Below are 15955 nucleotides of genomic sequence, written 5' to 3'. Positions count from 1 at the left end.
AACATCAATTCCTCAATTAAGAAAAAAAAATCCTATTTTTATTTTAACAACAATTAATTCTCTAAATAACACACTTCATAAATAACTTAGTAGTGGAGTGAAATGAGTGTTGTGATTTAGAAATAAATTTATTTTAAGAAAAAAAACTTTCATGTTAATAACATTAATTTTTTTTATTAATAACTCTAAAATATTTACTTGTTGGTAAAAGAAAAGTAGGGTTGTGTATGTTGCCTGGTGGCCTAGTCAACTTGTCCTACTCTAACTAATTAGGCTAGTTGGGTTGAGCACCCATAGTCCTAGCCCAACCTTGCCGCGGCTCAAAATATATATTTATTTTTATTTTTTAAAGCTTAATTAGTTTATAGTGTTAGTTTGCTTAATATTTTTTCTATATTACATGTTTCCATGTTTGTTATGGATATCTTTGTAATTTCAATTTTTCTAATCTTCTTTCTAATATTTAAAATTGATTTTTTTTCTTCTATCATATAAAAGTAAAAGTAATAAATAATGATATAAAAAATTTAAAAAATTTATTATTTTAAATAATTATAATTATAATTTTTATTATTATAAAATTATTTTTTATTCAGGCTATCCAATACTCAAGTACGCACATTGGACCGGCATCAAGCTCGGGTGGAGCCCAGCCACCACTTAGTCCATGTGCACCCCTATAAGGAAATTTGGTGACCTGATGAACAAGCTTTTATTTAAGAAAAAAACAAGTTTTATTTTATTTTAATAATTAATTTTATTTATTTATTTATCATCATATGTCCGTATGGCTCGGGGGCTGTGGTCTTCATGCGGGTTGGCCCTGTATACAACCACGCGGTAATTACGCCACTTTATATTATTATATATGTGTGTGTTGGAATTCGAGTGATCAGCTTCCTGGCTCCATACACATTTGCATCGCTTCACAAATATGGAGGTATTGTTCATTTTACTCTCATCCGCCTTCGTCTTGTTTCTTATCCACAGAACTAGAACCAGAGCACATCTTCTTCCACCAGGTCCTCCCAGTCTTCCTCTCATAGGCAATCTTCACCACATTCCTAGCTCTGCTCCACATCGCTTCTTATGGCATCTCTCCAAGCAATATGGCCCTCTTATGTTCCTGCGCTTGGCGTCAAGCCCCATTGTTGTTTCCTCTGCCGAATAGCCAGACAAGTCATGAAAACCCACGACCTCGTATTGCTAGCAGACCGTCGTTGCTTGGTCAACGGAAATTGTCCTACGATGGCTTAGATCTGGCTTTCACTCCCTACAGGACTACTGGAGAGAAATGAGAAAATTGTGCGTCCTCCACTTGTTTAGCTCTCGACAAATCCGCTCCTTTCGTCCATTCGGGAAGACGAGGTTGCGCGAATGATTCGAAATCTGTCAGTCTCTGCTGCTTCTCAGAGAGTAATCAACTTGAGCGAGAGGTTAATGTTTTTCACAAGCACTTTGATTTGTAGGATTGCTTTCGGAAAAAGGTACGAGGTGGAAGACGAAGGGCGTGAGAGGAGTAGATTTCATGGGCTGTTGAACGAAGCTGAGGCTTTGTTGGTGGAATTTTATTTCTCAGACTATCTGCCATGGTTGGGGTGGGTTGACAGACTCAGAGGACTTGTCAGTCGATTGGATAAGACCTTCAAGGAGCTTGACTTATTCTACCAACAAGTCATCGACGACCACCTGAATGCAACAACATCGCCAACCGACCAGCAAGACATCATCGATATCTTTCTTCGAATAAAGGATGCTCATTCATTGTCGTTTGATGTCACTTTCGATCACATCAAAGCTCTGCTTATGGTAAATTGTCTCATTTTCTATAATGCATAAGAGCCTTTATTTTTTGTAGGTTATTCAATTTGTTTATGTGGATGCAGAATATATTTATAGCAGGAACAGACACAAGTGCGGCAACATTAGTTTGGGCGATGACCTCATTAATGAAGAATCCCAGAGTAATGAAAAAAGTACAAGATGAAATCAGAAACTCGTTATGGCCAGAAAGAATTTATAAGCGAAGAAGATATTGAAAGGCTTCCCTATCTCAAAGCTGTGTGTGAAGGAGACTCTAAGACTGTTTCCACCTACGCCCTTACTGCTACCAAAAGAATCCATGGACAGGTGCAACATAGAAGGGTACGAGATTCAACCAAAAACTCTGGTTTTGGTGAATGCATGGGCTATAGGGAGAGACCCTGAGACATGGGAAGAGCCAGAACAATTTTATCCAGAGAGGTTCTTCAACTGTTCAATAGACTTCAAAGGCCAAGACTTTGAGCTGATTCCTTTTGGAGGTGGTCGCAGGATTTGCCCAGGGATGCACATGGCTGTGGTCACAGTGGAGCTTGCACTCGCTAATCTTCTTCACTCTTTTGATTGGGAATTGCCTGCTGGTATGGATGAGCAAGACATTGACACAGAAGTCATACCAGGAATAGCTGTGCACAAGAAAAACGACCTTTGCTTAGTCATTAAGAACCCATAACCGTGCTCACATGTTCACCTATTTTCGTGCTGTGTGTGTGCTTGTAATCCTTCACGGTATTTAAAATTGATCAGTTGTAAACTTTTCTCTTTCGTGCTCACATGTGGCTGTTCACAGAATGCATAATAGCAGCTTTATCCATAAATGGGAAAATTAATTATGCTTTCCTCTTATTTTTCAAGCTGTTTAAGGGCGTGGGAGAATTGCACCAAAAGAGCTGCTCTGTTTTAGCTGCTTTTAGTGAAGAACTGCAACAAATGCTTTAAAACACGTAATGCAACAGCCCGTCGTGCAAGTGCGACTAAGTCGTCCCCGCGTTATTCGTCTCCATGAACTTTGAGTCCTGTTGATTCACCCATCGAATATGTTTTTACTCAAAGCCGAAAAAGTGGTTTTAATAAATAAGAAGTCATAGATAGTCATTTGTTTTTCTTTAGAAATAGAAGTTGAGTGTGAATATCTATATACATTGAAGTCAAATATTGAGACTTTTTTTTTTTTTTACTTCCAGTAGTAAGACTAAAGATGCACGTGAGCTAATAAATTGTGGTCGTCAAAAGAAAATCCAACTTGTGCTTACCCTACCTGCGCATTGGCATCTCTACTCGTTGGCGTGGCATTATCGTCCCTTCCTCACCTTGGAGTGCCACTTGTCCCGACAAGTAACCTTTCCCCAAATGGAAACGCATCGATCCACGTACTCGTCTCAAAAAATTTTGATTCACTCTGCATCAGATGGTCCTAATAACAACCGAAGAAATTAAACAAGCTCAGGTGATAACGACCTATTAATTAAGATTATCTGTGTAATTAGGTATAAAGGAAAATAAATGACAATATAATGCAATTATTTGACTTTTTTTTTAAAAAAAAGAGAGAATTCAAAGGAAAGGATGTTAATACATATATAATTCTTCAAAGAAACCCTTTCGACTAGTTTCGATGAAAATAACTTGAAGCAATTCGACTTGCCATGATGATATATTTGACCTTATTAATTAAGTTGCAATCACACCTCTTACATATTTTTTTGTGTGTTCGTTTTCCTAGTTATTTACAAAAAAAAAAAACTTACAAGAATATAGGAAGCAGTTACGGGGGGGAAGTGGGGCATGGAGGTAGTTACTAATAGGGTTAAAGAGACTTAAGAAGCAGAAGGCGAAATCAAGAGAAGTTCAGGAAAAAAAATATTTTATGGTTAAGTCAAGTTGAATTAAGGTTGGGCATCATTTGAATCAAAAACGGAGTTGAGTTGAAAACTTCACAGGCCTAAACATAATATTAAAAAAAATAAATTAAAAGTAGATCCTATTAGAGGTAATTGGATTTTTTACATATAATATATATATATAATATGATTTGAGACAAATATTTTTATAGAAGATGTTGAGAGTTATGTATATAAATACAATACTTTTGAACCTACTATATGATTTAATCAATATTCACTAAGTTATATTGTTATTTTATGATAAGTTACGTTATTTTATTAACAATATAATTAGATATATTGAGCATTTATTTTTTATAAAAAATTATATATATTTTTATTTTAATATTAAATTTTATTTAATTATTATGTTATCAGTTTGAATCATCAATCTAACCCATTGGCCACTCCAATTTAACATTTGACATGCTTTAAGATTTGCTTAAAAAATATATATTACCAGATGGCTAAGAAAAATCCAGGTATTTAATACATCTCCCAACCTCATTTTCTAGGATATTCTTTTGTTGATAAAATTGCAAAAATTAATCAAGTCAATTAAATAATTTCTCTATAAACTTTTAAAACACCTTCATTTATTAAGGGAGAAATAGAAAAAATATATTTTACGAACGAAATGATAAAAAATAATTTAAAAAAAATAATATGATTTTTTTTTAAATTATTTTTTATCATTTCGTTCGTAAAATATATTTTTTCTATTCTCCCTAATCATTATTATTTTTTAAAAAAAATATCTTGTATTATCAGATATCAAATCATTTGAAAAAATATTTCATGAAATGGACGGATGTCCTGAGTCGTGATACATCGCGGCCAAAAATCGGTTGCGTCCGCTACCCCGCATGTCGTATGCAAGCGACAAAGCGCTCTGCGTACTACAGTGTGGACAAGTGGACAGGATTAAATATCCAGCGCCTGTTTTCGCTTTCTTTTGAAATACGTAAAGCAACAAAAATTGTCTCCAAATACGGGTGTCGCCTTTTGATTGGCGAGAGGCTATTAAAAGAAAAGATATGCCCATGCGATGGATGTGGTACGTACGTTTCCTATTGCATTTCTTTCCTCTTCTATTTTTGGCCAAATCCATTTATCCTTCAGCATCTTGTGAGAGTGAACGATTCTAAAGCCACATCACTTCTTCTATCTATGTACCTTAGAATCAGACTTCCTCATACCAGCGCCACACAAACTTTGTATCGCATCACAAATATGGTGATGATACTTTTCATTCTTTTCTCTTCGACATCAATCCCCCAATTTCTTATCCACAGAACAGCGAGAACAAGTTACTGCTGCAGAAATAGACTTTAATGACATTTAAAATTTTAATTTTGTGATGTTTATAAACAATATAGAATTCAATGCTATCTTAAATTTTAAATAGCGTTTCATTAATTAATGAAATGTTACAAAAAAACTAACAACAATGATGACATTTTAAAAAAAAAAATCACCTTATTACATACATGTTAAAAATAAAAGAGAAGAGAGGTGGCATTTCTTGTAGGAAATGCCATCTCTCTACTTACTTCTTAAAAAATAAAAAAGAAAAGAGGTGATGTTTCTTGCTCTCTACTTAATTTTTAAAAAAATAAAAGGATAAGAAACGCCACGTATCTCCTTTTATTTTTTTAAAAAATAAAAAATATCAATTTTTTTAAATATATATATATATATATAATTTTTTATATATCTATCAATTCATATACATAATTTTCTTAGTAAATACATAGTTAATTTATATAATAAAATTTAATCATATAATTAATAAAAATAAATAATCAATTTCATACTATATAAAACTAAAATAAATTTAGCAAGGTCATAAAAAATTAAAGATAAATAAAAAACATGAATTAAATTAGTTAAGAGATATAATAAAGTTTATTAGCAATTTTTATAATATAGTTGTAAAAAATAATACTTACAACAAAAATAAATAAACAATAAAATTGAAAAAAATTATGGCTAATGTTTAACAAGTTTTTTCCTCAATGATTAATAAAGATTATTATCATTACCTTCTTAAAATTTCAAAACTTAATAAAATCAAATCATTTATCATTGAAAGTACAAAGATTTAGATCTCACTGTTTGTCCCCTAGATCTGAATAAAGATTTATACCTAAAGAATTATTTTACCAACAAATATGTTTGGTAACAAATTAAAAGAAACAAACCATTTAATAATGAAAAGAAAAATTTGCAACTGAAGATAAACAACAACAAAACCATAAAGATCCATGTATGTATATATAAATATATATATGAATTGGTAGATAAGAGATAATAAAAATAAAAAAAACCTGTTATTAGTATACACATATAAGCAACCTTGGCTAGAGAAGACGACGAGAGCACCTTCAACAATTAGAGAATAGATAATTCGTGAATTATAAGAAAGAAGAGTGAGCGGCTGAACGAAGAGAACAACTTAGATGAAGAAACTTAAGGTTTCAAAATTCATATAAGAGTTAAAAACTATTCATATTTTAAAAATAATTAAAACTCATAGCAATGGCATTTTTTCATGAAAAAATTCACCTCTCTAATTTTTAAAAAATTAAAGTCATTAATAAAAAAATAATTTTGAAGAAAGAGGTGGCATTTCCATCACATGAAAATGCCACCTCTCTCATTTAAATAATTTTTTAATATTTAAAATTAACTAAATAATATTTAATACCTATATATATTAAAAATAAAATAGTAAAAAAAGAAGAGAGGCACCTGTCTTCAAGTATTTTTTTAAATATGTTATATAAGTGTTATAAACATTTAATAATCAAATTATTGTGAAATAATTTTTTGATATGATAAAAAAAATTTTAAATCAATAAGAGAGTATTGAAAATGTGATTTTCAAGCAAGTGGCATCTCTTATTTTATTTATTAAATGATATGATATATTATTTAAAATTATTTATTTAACAAATCAAAATAAATAATTATTTACTTTGATAAAATAAAATAATAAATCAATAACAAGGTAAAGAGGTGGCGTTTTCAAGTTGAAGAAATGTCACCTCTCTGCTTTGAAATTGTTGGATAATAATACATATTAATAAGTAATATCAATAAATAAATTATAATAAAATAATATTTTATCCTAGAATAAAATGTTGAAAAAGAAATTTTGAAAATGCCACCTCTCCTCAGTTATTTTTTAAATATTGTTATATATTTGTTATAAATACTTAATAACTAAATTGTAATAAAATAATTTTTTAATATGATAAAACAAATTTTTAAATTATAAGAGAGTATCAAGAATGATATTTTCAAGCACAACAAATGTGGTCTCTCTTATTTTATTTATTACATGATGTGATATTTTATTTAAAATTTTTTCTTTAACAAATTATAATAAATAATTATTTAATCTTATAAAATAAAATATTAAATCAATAATAGGGTAGAGAGGTGGTATTTCTGAGCTGAAGAAATGCCATCACTCTGCTTTTAAATTATTAGATAATAATACATATTAATAATTAAAATTAATTAAATAAGTTATAATTAAATAATATTTTTTCTTATAATAAAATGTTGAAAAAAGAAGAGAGGTGGCATTTTCAAGTTTGGAAATGCCACCTCTCTTCAATTATTTTTTAAATATTGTTATATATTTATCATAAATACTTAATAGCTAAATTATAATGACATAATTTTTTAATATGATAAAATAAATTTTTAAATCAGTAAGAGAGCATTGAGAAAGGCATTTTCAAGCACATGACCTCTCTTATTTATTTATTAAATGATATAATATACTATTTAAAATTATTTATTTAAAAAATTATAATAAATAATTATTTAATTTGATAGAATTAAATATTAAATTAACAACAGAGCAGAGAGGTGGCATTTTCTAGCTAAAGAAATGCCACCTATCTGCTTTTTAAATTATTAGATAACAATATATATTAATAATTAATATCAATTAAATAAATTATAATAAAATAATATTTTATCTTATAATAAAATGTTGAAAAAGGAAGAGAGGTGGCATTTTAAGTTTAGAAATGCCACATCTTCTCAATTAGTTTTGAAATATTATTATATATTTATTATAAATACTTAATAACTAAATTATAATGAAATAATTTTTTAATATGATAAAAAATTTTAAATTAATAAGAAAGTATTCAGAATGAGATTTTTAAGCACGTGGCCTCTCTTATTTTATTTATTAAATAATATGATATATTATTTAGAATTATTTATTTAACAACTTATAATAAATAATTATTTAATTTGATAGAATAAAATAATAAATCAATAAGGTGGTATTTCTAATTTGAAGAAACATCATCTCTCTACTTTTAAATTATTAGATAATAATGCATATTAATAATTAATATCAATTAAATAAATTATAATAAAATAATATTTTATTTTATAATAAAATATAGAAAAAGGAAGAGAGGTGGCATTTCCAAGTTTGAAAAGGCCACCTCTCTTTAATTGTTTTTTAAATATTTTTATATATTAGTTATAAATATTTAATAAGTAAATTATAATATAATAATTTTTAATATGATCAAATAAATTTTTAAATCAATAAGAGAGTATAGAGAATAGTATTTTGGAGCATAGCAAATGTAGCCTCTCTTATTTTATTTATTAAATGATGTAATATACTATTTAAAATTATTTTTTTAACAAATTATAATAAATAATTGTTTAATTTGATAGGATAAAATATTAAATCAATAACAGAGGAGAGAGGTGGTGTTTTCAAGCTGAAGAAACGCCTCCTCTCTACTTCCTAATTATTAAATAATAATACATATTGATATTTAATATTAATTAAATAAATTATAATAAAAGAATATTTTAACTTATAATAAAATGTCGAAAAAGGAAGAAATGTGTCATTTCTAAGTTTGAAAACGCTACCTCTCTTTATTTTCTTATTAAATAATAGATATACTAATTAAAATTACTAATTAAATAAATTATAATAAAATAATTATTTAATATCATAAAATAAAATGTTAAAATTAATAATAGAGTAGGGAGGTAGCGTTTTTAATTAGAAACGTCACCTCTCTATTTTTGATTGTAAAAGAAATATTAATTTAACAAAAAAAGAGGTGGTGTTTTGCCCTTCTTGAAACACCACATCTTATTATTTATTAAAATTGTAAGTAAAAAATAATTTATAAGCAGTGACATTTGAAATAAGAAATGCCACATCTTTGTTTTGACTTTAATATTAATGATGTTTTATTTTTTATTGCTACAAAATGTATGCTATTAAATTTCATTTTTATAATGCTGAGTGCAAATCTACCACGGTCCTCCAGGTCTTCCTCATAGGCAATCTTCACCACATTCCTAGCTCTGCTCCACATCGCTTCTTATGGCATCTCTCCAAGCAATATGGCCCTCTTATGTTCCTGCGCTTTGGCGTCAAGCCCACCATTGTTGTTTCCTCTGCCAGAATAGCCAGACAAGTCATGAAAACCCACGACCTCGTATTTGCTAGCAGACCCTCCATGCCTGGTCAACGGAAATTGTCTTACAATGGCTTAGACTTGGCTTTCGCTCCCTACTGTGACTATTGGAGAGAAATGAGAAAATTGTGTCCCCTCCACTTGTTTAGCTCTCGACAAATCCGCTCCTTTCGTCCCATTCGGGAAGACGAGATTGCGCGAATGATTCGGATGTTGTCACAGTCTGCTGCTTCTCAGAGAGTAATCAACTTGAGCGAGAGGTTAATTTTTTTCACAAGCACTTTGATTTGTAGTGTTGCTTTTGGGAAATAGTACGAGGTGGAAGACGAAGAAGGATGTGAGAAAAGTAGATTTCATGGGCTGCTGAATGAAGCTGAGGCTTTGCTGGCGGAATTTTTCTTCTGAGACTACGTGCCACGGTTGGGGTGGGTTGATAGACTCAGAGGACTTCTCAGTCGACTAGATAAAACCTGCAAGGACTCGACTTGTTCTACCGACAAGTCATTGACGACCACATGAATCCAACAACACCTCGAACGGACCAACAAGACATCATTGATATCCTTCTTCAAATAATGAATTCCCATTCATCCTCGTTTGATGTCACATTTGACCACATCAAAGCTTTGCTCATGGTACATAATATTATCTCCATTTTCCATGACACACTTTTCTGTTCAATTTATTTAATTAACGTTGTCTCTCGTGTGAATGCAGGATATATTTATAGCAGGAACAGATACAAGTGCAGTGGCAGTGGTTTGGGCAATGACCTTACTGATGAAGGATCCCAGAGTGATGCAAAAGGCACAAGATGAAATCAGAAAGTTACATGTGGAAAAAGATTTTATAAATGAAGAGGACGTAGAAAGGCTTCCTTATCTGAAAGCGGTCGTGAAGGAGACACTGAGATTGTTCCCACCTTCACCCTTGGTCGTTCCACGAGAATCTATGGAAAAGTGCAACATAGAAGGGTATGAGATTCAACCCAAAACTCTGGTTTTGGTGAATGCATGGGCTATAGGGAGAGACCCAGAGGCATGGGAAGATGCAGAACAATTTTATCCAGAAAGGTTCTCCGACTGTTCAGTAGACTTCAAAGGCCAAGACTTTGAGCTGATTCCTTTTGGAGCTGGTCGCAGGATTTGTCCAGCCATTCACATGGGAGTGGCCACCGTGGAGCTTGCACTTGCTAATCTTCTTCACTCTTTTGATTGGGCATTGCCTGATGGGATTGATAAGCAAGACATTGACACAGAAGTCATGCCAGGAATAGCCATGCACCAGAAAAATCATCTTTGCCTTGTCATTAAGAACCCATAACACACATCCACAATTCTGAAGCATCCTCACAGAAAACAAGCCCATCTAAATCATCATGTCCCAGGAAAAAGAAATTTTAGATGTATATATGTTTGGATATTAGTTGAAATTTGCTTTTGAAGCTTTTAAAATAAACAATATATTCTCGAATTATTACTTTGATTAAAAGTTAAAGCCATCGGTTATTTTTCAAACACATACTAGAAGATTGATTAAAAAATTATTTAAGGTCATTAGTGGCGTTGGTTTTCCACCATTCTTTAATTTGGCGTTGTAGGTCCGCCTTCAACGATTTCAAACAAGTAAAGTAGAAACGATATAATATATTATAATATTTCTTATTTTATTCAGAAGTAGATGATAATCAAAAGGAAAAATAATTAGGGGATTTTAACATTGTAAAAGCATTAGAAGCCCAATGTCACGGGGCTAATCTTTCGACCCGTGCGGCACTTAGACAACCTTCACTGGAAGTTGCTAAGTAAGCCAAACTCGTAGGAAAGGAGGATGCTTGGCTAAGAAGAGGAAAGGGAAAGCTTGAAGGCAAAGGAGAGTAGAGAGAGAATGTGAGAGTTCTATAGCTTTGAGAACTCAAGGATGATTTACAAATGAGAAGGGGTGAGGTATTTATAGACCTCCCCTTGGATCTAGAATGTTCCCACCTCCTTAATGGACGGTGGAGATTAAATCTATCCTACGGTTACAATTGATTCTCTAGAATTCTCTTAACAAATATCTAGATATTTTAATGGAAGAATCTAGAGACAATATTAAAATATTGAGGCTAGAGTTGTGTAGGCTTCTCTAGAATGTTCTTGCACTATCTAGCACTCTTAAGGTTAGCTGGGAGCCTTCTGGAGGGTTCTGGAGCATTCCGGACCTCTTTAACCTTGTGAAAAATGTCGAAACGTGACATTCTCCCCCACTTGATTTCGCGACGCCCTCGTCGCGCCTTCCTCCTTGTAGCGTTGGATTTGGTCAGTGAACTGCCACAGGAGGTCTTCACGTTCCCAACTAGCTTCAAAGTCTGGTTGACCCTTCCACTTGATTAAGTACTCAGTATAGTTGAGAACTCCTCTCTTTCTGATCACCCTGTCGGCAAGGATTTCTTCTATCTCTTTGTTGTACTCAGTGATGACCGCTGTCGGTGCTCTCTTAGAGATACCTCGAGATGGATCTTCTTCATCTCCATAGTATTTCTTCAAGAGACTAACATGGACGACAGGATGAATCTTAAGCTTGGGAGGGAGTTGTACCTGGTACGCAACCTTTCCCACACGTTTAATGATAGGGAAAGGGCCTTCATATCTCCTGACCAAGCCTTTGTGGACTTTGCGTAGTGACTTGAATTGATTCGGTAATAACTTAACCATGACCAAGTCACCTACTTGAAATTCAATGGGGCGCCGCTTCTTGTCTGCCCACTTCTTCATTTTTCGAGAAGCTTTATCCAGGCATGCACGAGTAATGTCGGCTTCTTCTTGCCATTCCTTGGTAAACTTATAGGCAGCTGGATTGTCTCCCTTGTATGGAGTGGCAAGTGCGTTGGGGGTTAGAGGTTGTTGTCCGGTAACTATCTCAAAAGGGCTCTTACCTGTCGACTCACTTCGCTGCAAGTTGTAAGAGAATTGGGCCACATCGAGCAACTTAGCCCAATTTCATTGATGAGCGCTCACATAGTGGTGAAGGTAGAGCTCTAACAAAGCATTGATTCGCTCCGTTTGTCCATCGCTCTGAGGGTGAAAGCTTGTTGAGAAGTTCAAGTCTGTCCCCAAGAGCTTGAAAAGTTCTCTCCAGAATTTCCCGGTGAATCGGGGATCTCGATCACTGACGATGTTGCGAGGGATCCCCCATAGCTTCACGACATGCTTGAAAAACAAGCGTGCTGCTTCATCAACCTTGCAATCTGCTGGGGCTGGTATAAAGGTGGCATATTTGCTGAATCTATCAACCACCACTATGATACTCCCACATCCTTCAGACTTAGGGAGAGAAACTATGAAGTCCATGGAGACACTCTCCCATGGTCTCTCAGCCACCGGCAAAGGTTCGAGTAGACCAGCAGGATGTTGTTGTTCAACCTTATCTTGCTGGCACACTAAGCAAGTTCTCACATATGCTTTAACGTCATCTTGCATATGTGGCCAATAGAAATGATTTTGTACGAGAGCAAGTGTTCGTGCCATACCTGGATGTCCGGCCCACATGGAATCATGGCACTCTTTTAGGACATCCCTTCGAAGGTTGCCCCATTTCGGCACATAGACTCGGTTCCCAATGGTGTAGAGTATTCCATCATTCACCCAAAATCTTCGAGTCTTGCCTTCAGTAGCAAGCTTTACTAAGTTGCTTGCAGATGAGTCCTGAGACATACCTTCCTTGATTCGTTCAAGGAAGTCATTCTGGGGCATGCTTGCTGAGAGAGTGGCTAACTCGGCTTTCCGGCTTAAGGCATCCGCCACTACGTTTGCTTTGCCTGGCTTGTACTCCAACCGATAATCAAACTCAGCAAGAAAATCTTGCCAGCGAGCTTGCTTCGGGCTGAGCTTCTTTTGTGTTTGGAAGTAGCTCGTGGCAACATTATCTGTCATAATAGTGAACTTACTCCCAAGTAAGTAATGACGCCAGGTTCGTAGACAATGGATAATGGCAGACATCTCTTTTTCTTGCACCGTGTAGCGCCTCTCTGTGTCATTGAGTTTGCGGCTCTCGTACGCAATAGGGTGCCTTTCTTGCATTAACACGCCCCCTATTGCAAAGTCTGAGGCATCAGTGTGTACCTCAAACGGCTTGGAGTAGTCGGGCAAGGACATAACAGGCTCTTGCGCGACCATCTGCTTGAGCTTTTCAAAAGCATCTTGGCAATCTTGTGACCATTGCCAAGACTTATTCTTCTTGAGCAAATCTGTTAATGGAGCAGTGATAGTTGAATACCCCTTGATGAACCGCCGATAGTAGTTCACCAGACCAAGGAATGATCTTAACTCTGGGACCTTGGTAGGAGGCTGCCATTCTTGGATGGCTTGAACCTTAATTGGGTCCATTATGAGCTTTCCATCCTTGATCTTGTGCCCCAAGAAGTCCACCTCTTGTTTACCAAAAGAACATTTTTCTAGCTTAATGTAAAGTTCATGATCAGAGAGTACCTGGAAGACTTTCTTCAAGTGTTGAGCATGCTCTTTAAGAGTGTTGCTATATACCACGATGTCATCCAAGTATACCACCACGAACTGGTCCAAGTAAGGGTGGAACAACTTGTTCATGAGCGTGCAGAACGTTGCTGGGGCATTTGTCAGTCCAAAAGGCATGACAAGGAACTCAAATGCTCCATATCTCGTCACGCAGGTTGTCTTCGGTTCATCACCTGCGGCGATGCGTACTTGATAGTACCCGGATCGGAGATCAAGCTTAGAGAAGTACCTGGCTTTTCCAAGCTGATCGAACAAGTCGGCGATTAAAGGTATCGGGTACTTATTCTTAATAGTAATCTTGTTCAAAGCCCTGTAGTCGATGCACATTCGCAACGATCCATCCTTCTTCTTCTGAAAGAGGACTGGAGCACCATATGGGGCCTTAGATGGTTGAATATATCCTGAATCAAGGAGATCTTGCAGTTGTCTCCTTAATTCTGCAAGTTCTGGAGGTGACATGCGGTAAGGTGCCAAGGCAGGTGGTTTGGCACCAGGCTCCAACTCGATCTGATGGTCTACCTCTCTTCTAGGGGGTAGTTTCTTAGGCAACTCATCAGGCATGACATGCTTGTACTCCTGTAGTACCTCTTGGATACCAGGTGGCAAGGTTTCCCGTGGTTTGGTTGGGTCATCCCCTTCCTCGGCCAATGAACGTATAGTGGCAATATACCCCTCTGAGTTCTTGAGACCCCTCTTGAATTGCAAGGCAGAAATCATAGGGTTAGATTTCTCCAAGCGTTTCAAGGGGATTACCCGGATCATGTTGGAGTCAATGACCACCATAGACTTGGCTTCGGGAATAGGGAAGGCATGTGCTTTGCAAAAGAAAGCAAGTCCCAATACAACTTTAAAATCATCCATAGGGACAACAGTAAAGTCTAACGTACCTTGCCAGTCCCCGATCTTCACCTTCACATCCTTGGCAATCCCAAGGACTTGTTTGGCTGGGGAATTCACCGCCTTGATGGTGCCTTCTCCTTTGTTGAGTTGGATACCCAATCTCTTAGCTTCTTCAGCCTCGATGAAATTGTGAGATGCTCCTGTGTCGAGCATGGCAGAGGCGGACTTGCCTTGAATGGCAAGATCAACATAAAGTAGACCCTTCTCTTCCTTCTTAGATGGGAAAAAGAGTCCAGTTAAGGAATTCAAGTGTTGGAGGGAACCAAGGTCAATCTGTTGCTCCTTGTCCCGGGTTTCTTTCATCTCAGCGACCAAGGCATTCATAGCCTTGCGGTTGGGGCAGTCCCGAGTCCAGTGTGGACCATCGCACACGAAGCATGGCCTCGGTGGCTTTGAGGCATCACGCCTGATTGAGGGTGGTTTATCCTGTCTAGAACTCCCACCAAAGAATCTACCACCATCCTTACGATCGAAATTCTTCTTTTGTCCTCCTTTGTCTCCTCCACTGCTACCAGGATTAGGCTTTTTGGACTTGGTGGAGTAGTCGATTATAGACTCAGCAGCAGCAATTGCCTCATCTAGAGTTTGCACCTTGCGTCTATCCAGTTCTACTCTCGCCCAGTCTTTAAGTCCGTCCATGAAGTAGAAAAGAGCCTCCTTATCGGACAGGTCCTCGATCTCGAGCATGATGGTAGTAAACTCTTTGATGTAGTCAGGAATACTACTAGTTTGTCTCAATCTACGAAGTTTACCTCGAGCCTCTGTCTCAGCATTGTGGGGAACAAAGTGCTTGCGGAGTTCTGACTTGAACAACTCCCATGTGTTGAGAGTGCAAAGGTCCTTTTCTCGTTCGGCATGCTTTCTGTGCCACCATAGTTGGGCTGCATCCCGGAGAAAAGTTGAAGCAGTGTTGATTCTGATCGAGTCGTTAGAGACTCCCATGGCCTCGAAGTACTGTTCTAGGCCAAAGAGAAAATTCTCCACAATTGTAGCACTACGAGTCCCATTGTACATGGCCGGCTTGGGCACTTTCAGACCCTGAGAAGTGGCGTTTGAAGTACTACCACTAATAGGGCTACTCACACAGTGATGAGAATCCCATTCATGACGAATCTCATCCATTTGAGAGCGTAGACCTCGTACCTCATCTCTTACATATTTGCGGAGATCGGCGAGATCACGTCTGAGGGAACGAATGTCTTCCCCTAAATCATCGTTAAGGTCTGCAATCATCAACTTGGCAGCCCGCGTTATCTCAGCATTCTCTTGGAGGAGATTGTTGAGTTGATCGTTGAGTCCCCCTATAGTAGTTCTCACTTCCTCCATGTTAGATTCCAAGCTACCAACACGA

At 35.6% G+C, this 15955-nt stretch overlaps 2 pseudogenes; both read left to right on the top strand.

Annotated features, from left to right (window-relative positions):
• The first annotated feature begins 921 nt into the window (after positions 1-921).
• On the top strand, positions 922-2639 carry LOC129298092 (6,7,8-trihydroxycoumarin synthase-like; annotated as a pseudogene).
• A 1938-nt stretch (positions 2640-4577) lies between these two features.
• LOC129298094 (cytochrome P450 83B1-like) lies at positions 4578-10616 on the top strand (annotated as a pseudogene).
• The last annotated feature ends 5339 nt before the right edge of the window (positions 10617-15955 follow it).

The sequence above is a fragment of the Prosopis cineraria genome, unplaced genomic scaffold, assembly GCF_029017545.1.
Source record: "Prosopis cineraria cultivar Desert tree isolate PC_DT_omini unplaced genomic scaffold, ASM2901754v1 PC708, whole genome shotgun sequence".
Lineage (NCBI taxonomy): Eukaryota > Viridiplantae > Streptophyta > Magnoliopsida > Fabales > Fabaceae > Prosopis > Prosopis cineraria.
This window is presented reverse-complemented; position numbering and strand designations above follow the sequence as displayed.